Genomic DNA, 12,233 nt, shown 5'->3' with positions numbered 1-12,233 from the left:
ACGGCAGTGAGCCTGATGTGGGGCTTGAACTCATGAGCTGTGAGATCATGACCTGAGCCGAAGTCAGACACTCAACCAACTGAGCCACCCAGGCGTCCCTCAAACAGCATTCTGTTTTAAAGCTGTGGTTAAAAAAACATATAGCTTTAACCATTTTTTAAAATGGTTAACCATTTTTTAAAATATTTTTTTATTTATTTTGCCATCTAACCATTTTTTAAAATATTTATTTATTTATTTTGAGAGAGACATCATACATATACAAGCTGGAGAGAGGCAGAGAGAGATGGAAAGAGAGAATCCCAAGCAGGCCCTGCACTGTCAGCACAGAGCCTGACGCAGGGCTTGATTCCACAAACTATGAGATTGTGACCTGAGCTGAAATCAGGCATCGGACGCTTAAGCAACTAAACTACCCAGGCACCCCCCATCTTAAGCATTTTTAAGGGTACAACTCAGCAGCGTTAAGTAGATTTGCACGGTTGTGCAAATATACTCTCTCTGTCTGAATTTTTTTTTTTAAGATTTTACTTTTAAGTAATCTCTATACCCAACGTGGGGCTCGAACTTACAACCCTGAGATCAAGAGTCGCAGGCTCTACTGACTGAGCCAACCAGGCACCTCAGTCTGAAATTATTTTAAAAGAAAAGAGAAAAAAAAGCAAGAAAGCAAGGGATGGAGGGAAGGAGGGAAGAAAAGAAAAGAAAAGAAAAGAAAAGAAAAGAAAAGAAAAGAAAAGAAAAAGACAAGAAAAGAAAAAAAAAAAAAAAGAAAAGAAAAGAGGCAGGAGAGGCACCAGAGGAGGAGACAGAAAGAACAGGCATGGAGGTAGAGGAAAAACAGCAGACCATGAGGGGTTAACAGCCCAGGGAAGAGAGCATCAGTCAAACAGAAGTTTGTGGTCTGAGGGGTCAAGGCTGCAGAAAGGCCACATAAATGCAAGGGGGAGACAAGACAAACAAACCTCAAGCCCACAAGTTTGCTCTAGAAAAGCTCTCCACTCTCCATCCACAGGCGCTACTGGTGGGGAGAGAAGCCTGGAATATTCTTGGAAACCACTGACTCCATGAAAGAAAAGATGGCTTCAGAATTTCTGCCAGTGTTCTGCGTGGCTGAAGGTGGAGACCCAAGGGGAGATTGCATTTTGGTATGGGAGATGCCTCGTGGGCCCACAGCGTGAAAGCAGGGGAGGCTCACCCCCCAGCACCCACCGTCATCACCCTCACCTCAAAAGGAAAGTTGAGTCAAAAGGGAACTGGAATTACCCAGTGTGAAAGGTAAGGGTTATTTTCACGGGCCCTTGGTACCCTGGTGACCTCAGAGACAGGACTCTGGGATGGACCTTGGCACGAAGGGAAGCTAATGAATGTGGGAGGAAATTCTATGTGGGGAGCAAGAAGGCTCTGTCAACAGGGCAGGAGACTGGTCAAGAAGAGAGACTGCTGGAGAGCGTTTCCACAGACTCACTGGACAGCGGACATCAGGAATGTGGGTTCAGATACTCAGTGTTCACGCTCTCCATGCCATAATTCCCAGGAAGCATCTATAGACTTTTTTTTTTAATTTTTTTTTTAACGTTTATTTATTTTTGAGACAGAGAGAGACAGAGCATGAACGGGGGAGGGGCAGAGAGAGAGGGAGACACAGAATCGGAAACAGGCTCCAGGCTCTGAGCCATCAGCCCAGAGCCCGACGCGGGGCTCGAACTCACGGACCGCAAGATCGTGACCGGAGCTGAAGTCGGACGCTTAACCGACTGAGCCACCCAGGCGCCCCTGCATCTATAGACTTTAATAACAGTCCCTTCCACCCAGCGCCACTGGGTGAGCATTGTCCTTGGGTATGAAGACAAGAGGTGAGTTCATATCTGGGATAACGCGCCTCAGAGAGTGAGGCTGAGACCAGCCACAGGAATTGGGACGGGAACACTTAAGAGAGAAAATTGCAAGAATTTAAAGACATACACACACCACATTCCCTCAGAAACATTGGGGCTCACACCCCGCTTATACATTCTACTTACAACTGCATGCTGAACCTTCCTTTGTTAAAGAGTGACCTCAGGAAGTCACAGGAACTAGGGACATTCAGGCCGCAGAACTGAAGCCAGTTACTGGGGATGTTCATGACCTTGGCAGGAGCAGATTCAATATAGAGGTCAGGCACAAACCCCCTCCCCAAGAGCCGGCAGAGCAGAGGTGGAGAGAAAGGGAAGCTGGCCCACGCAGACAACGCCATGGCTGCGACAGGAGGAAGGACACAGGTATCGACAGCCATCTGCCTAGAAACGGAAGGAATTTTGTCTCAAGATGAGAAAGACCTCAAGTATGTAATGGATGGCGAGGGGGAAAAGCCAGTAAGGAGGGAAAGACTAATGATTTAGGGAAGAGACGAACAACAGCAGGGCGACTTGGTTGGTTTTAGGGCCCTGGAACATCAAACCCCCACAGGATAGGGGCTCAGTCTAGACACCATCAGGGTGATGCTCCCGGGTCCAGTGTCACCATTTTTTTTTAAAAGATGTTGATTTATTTTTGAGAGAGACAGAGTGCAAACAGGGAAGGGGCAGAGAGAGACAGAAACACGGAATCTGAAGCAGGCTCCAGGCTCCAAGCTGTCAGCACAGAGCCCAACGCGGGGTTTGAACTCACGAACTGTGAGATCATGACCTGAGTTGAAGTCAGACGCTTAACTGACTGAGCCACCCAGGTACCGCGGGTGTCGTCATTTTTATCTTGAGCCTTAGGAACCAATTGGCTGAATCACTTCTGCTCTCCCTCCCCGCTACCCCAGGCAGTATGGGACCCTCTGCTCAACGGATGACACTGAAGAAGACCAACACTTCCTCATGGCCTAAGCTTCCTATACTCAATGACATTCAATTCTCCCAGCAGCCCTCCAAGTGGGCATTATTATCCCCATTTTATAGATGAGCACACTGTGGCTCAGAGAGGCTGAGTATCAAGCAGCAAAAAGCAGAAGAGGAACAAGCCTGGATCTTATTCCAAAGTTCACTGTCTCTTCACTCCAGCCCTTAGGAAATATATTCTAACGTCCCCGAGTTAAGAAAATTATGTCTGGGGGCGCCTGAGTGGCTCAGTCGGTTAAGCGTCTGACTCTAGGTTTTGGCTCAGATCATGACCTCACAGTTCGTGAGATCGGCTCCTGCGTCGGGCTCTGCGCTGTTGGCACAGAGCCTACTTGGGACTCTCTGTCTCCCTCTCTCTCTGCCCCTCCCCCTCTTTCCCTCTCTCAAAAATAAATAGACATTAAAAAAAAAAGAAAATTATGTCTCATTACCTACAAAATCATAAAAGTATTACCAAGCTTTTTAGCTGAGCCTGGGTTTCCTGAATTACAGAAACGTGTGCCTCTGTCTCTAGAACCACAGAAACCTAAGCCCACATAACCTGTTCAATTTGCTTCTCTTGAAACCCAGAAACTTTCCACCATTGCTCCTGAAGTTTCTCCCTGGGGCCATGGAACTTTACAACTGCTGAGATCCCTGGTAACACAACAACGCAAATAAAAAAGCAGGTCCTGGCTTGGGCTCCTCTCCTGTCTCAGCTCAAGGTGCTTGCGTTAGCCTCTGAGGCGCCTCCGAGAAACCCCGGGACTTCATGGAACACAGTTTAACAGCCACGGCTATTGGTCAGGAAGTCTAACTTTTTTCTTTTTTCAGTGAAGATGCCGAAGCTCAAAGAAGTAAAGTGATCTGCCTAGGTGCCACACAGAGTTAAGTGAATTACAAATCCCAAAAACCTGTTTATTTCACAGCTACTAAATACAGCTTTCTCTGATAGAGATTGCTAGATGTCTGCCCAGCCTAACAGCAATGCTGTTTCTCCCGCTTGGTAACAGAACCCCAAATTTATTCCAAGTAGAATTACCCCCTGCTAATGGACTAATTTTCAGCTGGGTCTGGCCATTAAGTTCTAGCCAGTGAAGTATAAGCAAACAACACGGTTCTTCCAGGAAAGTGTCTTTAAAAGAAGGTATAGGGCCTTCTTTCTTTCCTCTCTCCTACTGCTTAGAAGTCAGGTGTGATGGCTGGAACCCCAGCAATTGTTTTGGACCATGAAGGATGAGACACACAGTCTAGAAAGGGCAGACAGAGGGCTGGAAAGAGCCAGTACCCCTGATAATGCTGAAGCTGACATATTAGAACTAGATTGTGTACATGAGAAGCAATTTAATATGTCTGTTTGAAGCTGGTATTGTTGTGGCTGAATCTAAACTCATTGATATAAATCAGGAAATTTCAACTGTTTTCTCTAAACCATAAGGATGATTCCTAACTATATGGCCCAGAATGCATATCTGGGCCTGAGAAGGTATGACCAGCAACTTTCCACTCACTCTTGAAGCCTCTGTGTGCTGTGTTTCCAGAGGCAGGAGACCAATCCTCTCGAAGCTTCTGTGTGCTGTGTTTCCAGAGGCAGGAGACCAATCTAGCAGCATTACTCATCCTTGGAGGATCAGGTCATCCAAGCTGCCAATCCAGGCTCATCAAGGATCTGTAAATCTACGTCTGGGCTCTATTTCCAGAACTCCCAAAGTCCATCCACCTCCCGAGCCTTCAAGCTGCTGTTTTCTCTTAACCTCAGAAACCCCCTGCGGTTGTATGATCATGAACTCCAAACGGGGGTCATTGAAAAATCACAAGAAGTCAGGAAATAAAACTACTTAACCTGTTCATAGAAATTCAGTAAAAGTACACTTAGTAGCGTGAGTGAGGCAGAGCAAATCTGTAAATGTAAAGAGCTTAGAATCCAATAGTGATAGAAATCGCTGGGATGGGATGCTCAAGCCTTCACTAAAAGAGTTTCCCATTACAGCAATAAGTTCAGTCTTGCCTGAAGAGATCAGAATATAGGAAATTCCCATCCATTTCCCACTGAGGAGAAGCATCTTGGGAGACTCAGCCCGTCACAGGTCAGCAGCTCTTCAGTCCCTCCAGCACCTGTCCACCCCTCCTTCCTGGTCCAGCCCCAGTGCTGGGAGTGAACAAGGTGTGGGGAGATTGCACCTGTCAGCGGGAAGACACCCAGCAGCTTCTTAGTGCATTTTCCTAGCTGCCAGGGAGACCGATGGGCTGTAGGGAGAGTGTATGGGTCCCGGAATTTAGGAAACTCAACCAAATCATTAATCATTTGCAACCATCTCAATTGTTAAGGCTGCGGCCCATGGAGGAGATTAGCCACATGGGAGGTGGTCCAGAGGCAGGTGACAGGTGCCTGGGCCCCTGGCACTGAGCATGTTGTGGTGCATATGGAGATCGTCATGTAGAAAATCTAGAGAGAACTCTGCTTCCGGGTAGTGTAGGCATGGATGGGGGAAGTCCCGCTGTGATGCCGAATACGGGGATGGGACATCGTGCCTCACATCCTCTTTCTGCTCCAGCTGTTGCTACAGCAACCAGCCACACAGGGTGTCACCTACGGCACCTTGCCTCAGCTGTGCCCCGTATCTCCTGCCTTCTGCCCTGGCTTTTCTCTACTGTCACCTGTGGAATCGGTAACCTGCAGCAACCCACTCACCGTGGGGCAGCTCTCACTACCAGGAAACAAGAACCAGTGGGGAGTCTCCTCCCCCTTTGCTTGGGCAAACAAGTCACAGGCGTGGTCTTCACGGCTTCTTGGAAGACCCCCGGCAGGACTGAGCCCTGGTTACCCAAAGCCAATTGGGGTGACGTTTCCCTTTCCTGTTTGTCTTGCCCGGTCCTCTCTCTAGTTCCTCGGGATCATTTCCCAGGGGAGGTGACCCGCATGCAAGTCCATCTTCTCAGGCTCCGCTTTCAGGGGGAATCAGGCTAGAAAGACAGGAAACAGACGATGCCCAACTGTGGGAAGACACCAGCCTTGTGGGGTCCCAGCGGAGCACCTGTGGCATTTAAGAAAGTACCCAACGGGAAACATAACTCCAGTGGCTGGGGATGTGTCCAAAGGCCTGAAGCCAGGACTCTGGGCTCTGGGACACCGTGGCTTTTGTGTGTGTTCTTCGGCTCCATATTCTGCCCAACTCCTCATCTCAGAGCCCCTCTGCCCACACGGTTTCATGCGTCCAGTCTACACTGACGGGTTGCAAACACTGCATCAGTTCACCATCCCATTTCTCGCCCAGGCCCCGGGCTGGTTCCAAGGTACCTCTCTCGGTCAGTATCTGAGAAACGTCTCTCCTTCCCGATTTCTGCTGTGAAGGTCCAACTACCAGGCTGGAAAGTTCAGGATTCCTTTCCCCCAGCATTAAATCAGCCAGCAAGTCCTGTAGTTCCTTTACTGACATTCTTCATGTCTTCGCTCCTTTCCCAGCAGCCTGGCCCTGGGCTCACTTTTCAACGCAATTCCTGACACAGCTGGTCTCCACCGGTGACGCCAGTGATGCGACCTCCAGCACCTTTCTCCAGGAATCCACCCTGGGCCCCGGGGTGGGGCACCACTCTGTCCGGAGGGCTCACGGGCTCTCGGGGCCCACAGATCTTTGGCTCGTCCTGGGGGCAGACAGAAGATTCCAGTGAAGACCACCGCAGCCTGGTCTCACAGGAGCCAGTGGGGAGATGGGCCCCTGGGACCCTCCAGCACCAGTGGCCTGCACCCCAAGTGGCAAAGCAGAGCCTGTGACGGTCGCTCCTAACATTCCATTTTCCCTTTGGACAGTTTTAAGTGTTGCAAGTTGTCCTGTCACTCTAAGCCAACACCGGCGTCACTCTAGCTTTTGCCCACTGGCTCTTGTCCTGCGCCCCGGCTGTCTCTGATCTGGACTTACACGTATCAGTCTGATCCCTCTTTCGTGCGGTGGCTTTTCATACTTGAAGACAGTTCTCCTGTGCTCTCTTCCTCCTCTCAGTGCTTTCAGCACCTCCAGCAACCTCCTAAATGACTTGGTTTCTAGGTCTTTCGTCATCCCCAGGATTCATTCATTTGTCCAGTAAACAATTATTGTGCACCTACGTGCCAAGTCTTGCTGGGCAACGGGAGGTAACATTGAAAAGGTCAGGCTTGATCTGCTTTCGTGAAGCTTATTTAAGTCTGGGGAGTTCTAGAGTTTACTCTTGTGCCTTTTAAATGTGATGCCCATACTGAATGTAATAAATACCTCACACCTAGGACCAGTGAATTGTACGATGGGCCTGTTATGTCCCTTCGTACCTTCCCGCAACTTGAATTTTGTGTTCAACGAAAATAGAAAAGCACTGGGCCAGGGGGCCAAGTCCATTTCTTGCTTAAAGCCAAGCCTCTTCAAGGAGCGTCTGGGTGGCTCAGTCAGCTGAGCGTCAGACTTCAGCTCAGATCCTGATCTCATGGTTCATGGGTTCAAGCCCCACACCGGGCTCTGTGCTGACAGCTCAGAGCCTGCAGCCTGCTTCCGATTCTGTGTCTCCCTCTCTCTCTGCCCCTCCCCTGCTCAAAAATAAATAATCTCTCTCTCAAAAATAAATAAACATTAAAAACAATTAAAGACACGCTTCTTTGAGACTTTGATTCCCCATCCATAAAATAAGGGTAAAAATACCCTGTCCATCTTCCTGAATCATTCTGAAGAAACCATGCACGTGCACTGAGTTTTCAGCAGCCTGGGGTGAAATCTGATCCCTTTTAGATTGCTACTTCAAATCACAGTGATTCTGAGATGCTGGATGAATGTCAGTGCTCAGTCCCATCCCTGAAAGTTTCCCCTGGGTCTTTCAGGGAGTCCTCAAAAGGGTTCCCCAATTAGTCCCAGTCACGACTGTGTCCTTCTGCCCTGACTTCTCTGGCTGAGATCCATGGCCCCCAAACCACCACTAAGAGCCCCAGGGCCACCACTGCTAATGGCACAGTGCCCATGGTGAGGCTGTAAGTCTCCAGGTCAGAGGGGCCGCCTCCATGCCCGAGAGCCCCCACGCCCCACGTGACCCACCAGTGCTGATTCTGTGCAGAGATGGAGAAAATGCACCTTGCACCCTTGCACTCGCCCCATCTCCTGCAAGCAGCCTGCAGCAAATCTCCACCCCTTCTCCACCCACCTCCTTCCCCCCAAGGGGGAAGAAGAAAAAACCAACAAAAATACCAGTTTCTGTAAGAGTGAGTTTAGGAATCACTGGCTCTCCAGTCATTTGCTCCCCCGGATTCAGACCTGGCTTATCGTAACAGATGATTAACGTGCTGAAACCAGAACGATGAACCTCTACACTCAGGTGAGATGAACAGTGTATTTGTTGAATTGAAACATCCACCTCAAAAAAAAACCCAGAAGGCTGCTAGCCACTTTTAAAAGACAACCCCTCCTCCTTCCTGGCACCTGGACTGCCCTGCCTGGGATAAATGAAGGGCACAGGACCTGGTGACAGTGATATGGCAGAGACGGCAGAGCATATGGGCAACATAGATGGTCAAAGAGAATCAGGCAGATGAAAAGAAAAAAAACAGCCGATAATAACGCCGTAATAAGAAAAGGGTTGTAGGAGAAAGGGGTGTGGTCAGAGGCTGACAACATTTGTCCAGTCCTAACAATGGGTACACTGACCACTTCATCAAATGTTGTAATAGAGGGACATGGTAGGGGGCTATCTCCTCAGCTACCATGGTTGGAAGTCAACAGTAATGTCCCAAACTGAAAAATCAAGAAATAGTAATATACACATATTATTTAGGAAAATAGAGGTAAATGCCAGGAAGAAGGCTATCCAGCTGAGAGTCATTTCCTCAGAGGAGAGAGCCCAGAGGACAAAGGGTGGTTGTTCCTTTTCATGACGATAAATATTTATTCCATTTCAGTTTCTTTTTAAAGTTTATTTGAGGGGCGCCTGGGTGGCTCAGTCGGTTAAGCGTCCGACTTCGGCTCAGGTCATGATCTCGCAGTTCGTGAGTTCGAGCCCCGCATCAGGCTCTGTGCTGACAGCTCGGAGCCTGGAGCCTGCTTCAGATTCTGTGTCTCCCTCTCTCTCTGGCCCTTCCCCTCTCGAGCTCTGTTTCTCTCTCTCTCTCTCTCTCTCTCTCTCTCTCTCTCTCTCAAAAATAAACATTAAAAAAAAATTTTTTTTTTAAAGTTTGAGAGAGAGAGAGAGTGCAAGTGGGAGAGGGGCAGAGAGAGAGGGGTCGAGAGAGAGAGAGAGAGAGAATCCCAAGCAGGCCAGATGCAGGGCTCAAACTCACACACTACAAGATCATGACCTGAGCCAAAGTCAAATGCTTAACCAACTGAGCCACCCAGGCGCCCCTCCGTTTTACTTCTAAACTATGTACATGTATCATTCTGTTAAAGAGAGAGGAGATGACTTTTTATAAAACAGGCCCTCTCTGGGGTTAAGCGTCCGACTTGCGCTTAGGTCAAGATCTCACGGTTCATGGGTTTGGGCCCCGCGTCGGGCTCCGTGCTGACAGCTTGGAGCCTGGAGCCTGCTTTGGATTCTGTGTCTCCCTTCTCTGCCCCTCCCCGGCTCACGCTCTGTGTCTCTCTCTCTCTCTCAAAAATAAATAAACATTAAAAAAAACACTTTTTTTTTAAACAGGCCCTCTCAGCTTCTACAAAGCAAGGTTTCAAAAATCGAAGGGCTCTATGCACCCAGGACAGCCAGCCAATGTGCTGCCGTTTGTATTACTTTGCAACAAAGTCCTGCAAACGGGGTGGCTTAGCCAGCAGAAATGCCCTGTCTCACGGTTCTGGAGGCCAGAAGCCTGGACTCAAGGTGTCGGCAAGGGTGGCTTCTTCTGAGGGCTGAGAGGGAGAATCTGTTCCAGGCCCCTCTTCCAGCTTCTGGTGGTCTGCCTGGCTGGGAGACACTTCACCCTGATCCCTGCCTTCATGCCCACACGGCGTTCTCCCTGTGTGTCGTGTCTGTGTCCAAATCTCCCCTTTCCGTAAGGACACCAGTCATATGGGATCAAGGACCCACCCTACTCTGGGATGACCTCATTTAACTTAGCTAATTACACCTGCAATGAACCTACTTCCAAATAAGGCCACATCCTGAGGTGTTGGGAGTTAGGACCTCAACGTATGAAGCGGGTAGGAGGACACGACTGAACCCATACCACCGTGTTACTGAGATGAGGAGTTACTGGGATACTCTGAAGCAGACTGGCCGCCCTGCAGGTCCCACCTCTTACTGTGGACCCCTTCCTAGGACACCTGCCTTCCTGTGCTCCCGATGGACTCACCAAGGCCCCCCTCTCTCTTAGTTTTTCCCTGAACACATACCACTGGAAGGACCCTTGCTCCTCCAACAACGACGCCAGTCATGACGCTGTCCCACTGTGTCATCTGTCCTGCTTCCTCTCACCGATCCCTGCTGGGCCAGGGGACCCTTAGCTATTCTCCCCTTCCCTCTGATTCGGCCAACTCCTTTTCAAAAGTTTCTTCTCAGGTAGAGTCGGCTCAGGTCATGATCTCACGGTTGTGGGATGGAGCCGCGTGTAGGGCTCCTTGCTGGGCAGGGAGCCTGCTTCGGATTCTCTTTCCCTCTCCCTCTGCCTCTCCCTAACTCGTGCTCGCGTGCTCTCTCTCAAAAAAAAAAAATGTTTTTTAAGAACATTATTTTGGGGGCGCCTGGGTGGCTCAGTCAGTTAAGCGGCCAACTTCGGCTCAGGTCATGATCTCGTGGTCTGTGAGGTCGAGCCCCGCGTCGGGCTCTGTGCTGACAGCTCAGAGCCTGGAGCCTGTTTCAGATTCTGTGTCTCCCTCTCTCTGCCCCTCCCCTGTTCATGCTCTGTCTCTCCCTGTCTCAAAAATAAATAAAACGTTAAAAAAAATTTTTTTTAAATAAAAAAAAGAACAATTACTTTGTAAAATAAAAAAAAACCCCACTTTTTAAAAAAAGTAAATGATTTGGTAAATAATGTCAAAGTCAAGTTACCATTTCCATGTCATTAACACACACACACACACACACACACACACACACACACACACACATTCCATTTTAACTCCAGGGCATCAAAGCACCCAGCTGAGGTCTGAATGGCATGTTTTTGCTAACGTGTTTTTGCTAACATCTCCAGTTGGGAAGGAAGGACAGATCAGGTCCGGAGCAAATCTCTGTGGGAAAACTTCAGTATAGTTTGTCTTGGAGCAACTTGTTCTGGAGTCCAATTCCCAATACCATTTAGAGACAGCTCTCACCAGGGAAAAACAAAACCCTGAATGCTTCTGAAAGAACGCATCAAGGTCTACTGCCTACGACTGCTGTAGAACTTGCTATCACGATAGAACTTTCATGCTTTTTCTTCATAATGGCGACAGTCATCCAAAAAATCAATAACTTTTCACTGTGCAGTTACTGTGTGCCAGGCACTGTTGTGCTTTGTGGGTTTCGATTTGTTTGAATCACCCAATTAGCTTTTAGCAGAGGAGGTGCTCAAGAAGGAAAGCTCTAGAGGCACCTGAGTGGCTCAGTTGGTTGAGCACCCTACTTGGGCTCAGGTCATGATCTCGCAGTTCATGAGTTCGAGCCCTACATGGGGCTCACTATGCTCAGAGCAGACAGTGCTTCATGTCCTCTGTCCCTTCCTCTCCCTCTGCCCCTCCCCCACTCGTGCTCTCTCTCAAAAATAAATAGCACATTAAAAAAAAAAAAAGAAGAGTGGGGCCTGAGTGGCTCAGTTGGTTAAGTGTCCAGCTTCAGCTCACGTCATTATCTCGGGGTCCCTGGGTTCGAGACCCGCGACCGGCTCTGTGCTGACAGCTCAGAGCCTGGAGCCTGCTTCACATTCTGTGTCTCCCTCTCTCTCTGCCCCTTCCCTGCTTGCACTCTTTCTACAATATATAAACATTAAAAAAAATATTTTTTTTTAAGAAGAAAGGGTCTCAGACAGGCTTTCAATTCCCCATCTATAAAGTGGGGGATAATACTCGCGTGGGAGAGAGTAGTTGTGAGGAATAAATGAAATAATGTAGATAAAGCACTTGGGCCCAAGGTTTTCCACTGTAATTTCACAGGCATCAAGAATTGAATGATACATTTGAAAAATATGAACAGCATTAATTTAAAAAAAAACAGCAGGAAATGGAAAATTTTAAGATTCTAGAGTATTTCAGTCTGCCCTTCAATATGTCCGTCCTGCTGGAGGTGAACTTGGGGGTGGCGTTTGATCTATGGGTCCCCAGGAGCCAGTCTCTGCTAAGCCTGGCGTCATTCCACATCAAAGGAGACAAGGAGAAGTCAGAGGAACCGAAATGCTGCCCACACTTCAAAGGGAGTTCCTCTTCCGGAAGTTGTTACAGCCTTTCAAGGAGGGTAAAACAGCGGTGCAGC

The sequence above is a fragment of the Herpailurus yagouaroundi genome, unplaced genomic scaffold (genome assembly GCF_014898765.1).
Source record: "Herpailurus yagouaroundi ecotype Mexico unplaced genomic scaffold, PumYag 100, whole genome shotgun sequence".
NCBI classification, from domain to species: domain Eukaryota; kingdom Metazoa; phylum Chordata; class Mammalia; order Carnivora; family Felidae; genus Herpailurus; species Herpailurus yagouaroundi.
Note: the sequence above shows the minus strand (reverse complement) of the source record.